Below are 4,993 nucleotides of genomic sequence, written 5' to 3'. Positions count from 1 at the left end.
GGGGGGGGGGGGGGGGGGCTTGCACAGTAGGCACAAGGAGAGCCTCTGGTCTTCGAGGAGCAGGACAGGAAGAAGAGCCACCACCTGGAGGCTTCCTCTTGCCTCCAGGCAGTCTGTATAGCAACCTCTTGCTGCTAGCAGGGCCCTGGAGGGGGCTGGGCTCAGACCTCACTTCTCATGCAGGGGAACTGGCAGCACTGCAAGAATACCCTGACAAAGGACGAGGGACACTTCATGCCTCTGTGCAATCTGTTTGTAGGGGTGAGGTGGGAGAGGAGAGTTGGAGTCCTCTTCTGCTGATGTTAAAATTTTGAGGGAAGGGCTCTGGGCTCCAAGAGGGCAGACCAGACCCCTTGTTATACCCTTGGCAATTGTTTGGGCAAACAATAACCAAACTCTTTGGAGAGTGACTAACAGTCCAGTTTGCCTGGGACTGAAGGGTTCCCCAGGACTGTGGACTTTGGGTGCTAAAACCAGAGTCCCAGGCAAACAGGGAAGATTGGATATCCTAGTTCTAACTTTTCATGAAAGTACATTTTTTAAGCAGAGACATACCTGGTGTGGCATATGTGGGATACTCCTGATTATTTGAAGGAAAATAATTGTATCGTTTTCTGATTTTATTTTGAAAAAATGGGACCAATATGTAGGTCAAATCTGAGATTAAAGGGTGATTGACTATGTGTTGGATCCAAGTATAGGGACATATAACCTCCAGTATCTCTTTCCCTCTCTCTGATAAGAGGATACCCTTTTCCTCTAGGGAAAGTAGACCATCATAGGGAATCTTAGGGCCCCTGGTAGTCAGAATTTCCACACCTTTAGGATCATAGATGCGTTCCAGACAACTAACTCTCCTCCTCCTTCTCCACTTCTTTCTCTTTCTCCTCCTTCTTCTTCTCTTAAGGATTATATGAGAGTTCAGAGAGAAAGATCACTTCCTTTTCTCTAGATGATGAACTCTAAGGAAGAGGTAAGCTTTGAGTTTCTGGTGGTCCTCTTTGTCATCAAGTCATCATCTCAGGATTAAGAAGTTGAGAGATGGAGAGAAAAAGAGAAAGTTCTGAGAAACTTTGCCTGAAGCCCACCCAACTCTTGGACTTCCCAGATACATGAGATAATAAGAGCACATTTGATTTACTTCAGTTTATTTAAATTTGGCTTGTTTTACTCCACTACTTGTTCTCACAGAGAAACCTGACAACCACATGTGTGGCAGGTCTTCACTGCAGGTTCTGTGGTGGGGAGCAGAGCCGGGAAGGATGGCAGGAGTGGTGCCCTCTCTTGTGCCCTGAACTGAGTCCCTCATACTTTTAGATTAGGGAATAGTCTCCTCTGGGTGGGAGCACCTGGCTGTGCTTTCGCCTTTAAGAGTTCTCTTTGGAAATAATAGGCAAGAATTCTCCCAAGTCTCTTCTCTCATCTGCCCCACTTCTCCCCCTCCCCATTTCAAGAATCTGCTCCAGTCTCTCTCTCACTTACCCCTCACTCTGGGAGTCAATACTCTCCTAGTCCACCCACCACTCATACCTGACTGTTTGTGACATCCCCAACATAGGGAAAACCTCTCCCAGTTGTGGAAGGACCAATCTGCAACTGAATCATCCATTACAACATCTGGTTAACTGGGATAGAGAAGGAGCGTTGCCTGCTCTCCCAGTCCAGAGCTTGGGGTGTGGGGTGGTGGGGGGGGGTGGGACAGGCAGCTGTCCTCTCCTAATGACGAAGGCTGAGTTGAGGGAAGGGAAAGCAGACAGGATGGGGCAGACCTAGGGGATAAAGCTTAGGAAGAGGCACGTATCAGACCAGTCACAGGAGAGGCAAGTCACAACCTGTGTGAGTTGGGACAAGAATTCACAAAGACCTCATAAATATGTACAAGCACCATGTGTCATTTTAAAAAATATATTCATAAAATATAAAACAAAGCCAGGTGTGGTGGCACATTCCTGTAATTTCAGCTACTTGGGAGACTAAAGTTTAAGGCTAGCCTGGGAAATCTAAAAAGACCCTGTATCAAAATAAAATAAAAAAGGCTTGGGGATGTAGATCAGTGGTAGAGTACTTACCTAACATGCATGAGGCCCTGGGTTCAATTCTCAGTACTGAGGGCAGAGGAGATATATATATATGATGACCTTTGTGGTCATCAATAGCTGCACAATTATTTATGCCCAAGTTATTCCATATATATATATCTTCCTAGAAAAACATACCTTCCCTGCTTATCTTCTAATCTGAATTCCTACTTTTTAAAAAATATTAATCAGTATTTATGATATACAAAAAGCATACAGAATAATCAAGCAAACACCATGAATTCATTACCCAGCTTTAAACATATTGGTAACAGTCAAAGCCCTGTGTGAGAGTGACTCTCTCTCAATCACTCCTCCATCTTTTCCTAGGGCTAGGCCCTAACCTGGATTCTTATCTATCATTGCATGTATTTTGTACCACTTTTTTGTTTGGTTGGTTTTTGTTTTGTTTTGTTTTATTTATTTATTTTTGCAGTGCTGGGATTGAACTTGAAGGTTTACTCATGCAAAGTAAGTGCTCTACCACTGAGTTGCCTCCCTAGCCTACCTGTGCATTTCTTTATTCTTTCTCTACATATGTATGTGTTCCTAAGCTATATTTGGTATTATTGTGCATCTTTTAAAACTAATCAGCTATGAATATGTTTTTCTCCATTCAACAGTATATTTGTAAGATTCACCTATGTTGATAAATATAAATCTAGTTTATTCATTTTCATAGCAGTGAACTATATCACAAGTATTTATCTAGTTTTCTGTGATGGACAATTAACTCATGTCTAAATTTTTGTTATTACTATATTTCATCAATTCAAAGACACATTTTTTCCTATTTTAAAATCTCTGAAATAAAAAATACTTTAAAAAATAATGATGTATATTTTAATTGTTAGTGTTTTCATTTAGTCAGTGATGTCCCTTAAATTAATGTACAAACAATGCTACTGGGAACTTTCTTATACATGTGTGTTTATTTAGTGTGTATACTCTTGGGATGGGTTATGAGACATGTTATCACCAATTTTACTACATACTGTCAAACTATTGCCCAAAGTAGTTTTTCCCGATTTCACTCCCACCACTATGTAAGAGGGTTCCCTTGGGGTAGTCCAAGGGTATCATATGACTTTTGCCAATTCAGTGGGTATCAGGTGGTATTTCATGATACCTTTAACATATATTTTCCTAATTATTAATGATCTTGGACTTGTCTTCAAGAGCTTTTACTTTCTCTAACCTGTATTTGTGGAACTCTTCTTTGACCCCTCCCTGCTCCAAGTCTCTTATCTTCCTTTACCATAGTCAAATCTAATGATTCTCAATATTTATAAATAAACAGCAGTGGTCATCAATAGCTGCACAATTATTTATGCCCAAGTTATTCCATTTTTTGGAATCACATCCAGGAAAAAAATGCTACATGGTTAAAATGTTAATTGTATCTCAATTTTTCATAGTGAAGAACTGGAAATCACCTAAATGCTAAATATTGGTATAGAAATATTAAGAAATTATGACATTGCTGTGATTAAATTCTATGCAGTGTTGAAGAGGACTATAAAGAAAATGTATCAATACAGAAACATACTTTTTTTGTTCTTTGTGGTACTGAACCTAGGGGTACTCTACTATTGAGCTACATCCCCAGCCTTTTTTATTTTTTATTTTGAGACAGAGTCTTGCTAAATTGCAAGGCTGACCTCGAACTTGCAATTTTTCTACCTCAATCTCCTGAGCCACTGGGATTACAGGAATGCTTTACCATGCCCAGCTCAGAAAAATACTTTTATTTGCTGTGTGATACTGGTGTAAAAATTAGCAGACTGGTCATGGAAGAGAATGAATATCTCTAAACAGAACCAAATATATATAGTAATATATATGTGATATATATACACACTAGAATTTAGAATATAATGAAGATGCTGATTATAAAGTAAACAAAAATCATTAATTTTATTACAAAGCTCAGAATCACAAGAGAAAACAAGATCCCATACATAATAGCAATTAAAAATAATATAAGTAAACCTGAGGAAAAATAAGGAAACTTACGGAGATTATGTGGAAAGTTATAAAACTTCTAGGAGATATAAAACAACTTGACAAATGAAGAGATATATCTTATACTTGAATAGGAAAATAAAACTATCAAGTCTTTCTAAATTAAACCATAAATTCAATACAATAACCCATCAAATTTCCAACTAGAAGTTTTTGGAAAACAATCAAAAGTTTCTAAAATTTATGCAGAAAAATAAAAATGAAACATATTCAGTGAATTTGCAAAATGGATACAATTAAGGAGAAAAAACTAATTCTGTCTAGTAAATGTATTTTAAAGATACAACATGTGAAGCCGGGGGAGTCCAGAAAGAAATCCATGTGCGTACAGGAAATTTACACATAAAAATGATGGAATTTCAAATAAATAAAAATGTATTATATAAATTATGCTAGAAAAATAACCATAACCACTTTATGAAAAAAAATAGCCATTTTGTCATTTGGGGAAAAAATAAGTTGGATCCATATCTCATTACTTATATTAAAATAAATTCCAGATGTAAATATAATCTAAATGGTTATTGTTTTATCTTTATCAGTGAAGAAGATACAAAAATGAAATGCAATAAAATAAATAAATGAGTAATTCCAACTACATGTATGTTAGGTTTCAGCGTCAAAGCAACATGCAAGGGCAAGTTGTGGTGGCACACACACCTGTAATCCCAGCAGCTCAGGAGGCTGAAGCAAGAGGACCACAAGTTCAAAGCCAGCCTCAACAATTTAGTAAGGTCCTAAGAAACTTAGTGAGACCCTGTCTCTAAATAAAAAATGAAAAGGGATGGGGATGTGGCTCAGTGGTTAAGTGCCCCTGAGTTCAATCCCTCATACCAAAAGACAACAACAACATGCACAGTAAAAAAAAAAAAAAAAAAAAAAAAAAAAAA

Source organism: Marmota marmota, unplaced genomic scaffold, assembly GCF_001458135.2.
Source record: "Marmota marmota marmota unplaced genomic scaffold, marMar, whole genome shotgun sequence".
Taxonomy (NCBI): Eukaryota; Metazoa; Chordata; class Mammalia; order Rodentia; family Sciuridae; genus Marmota; species Marmota marmota.
This window is presented reverse-complemented; position numbering follows the sequence as displayed.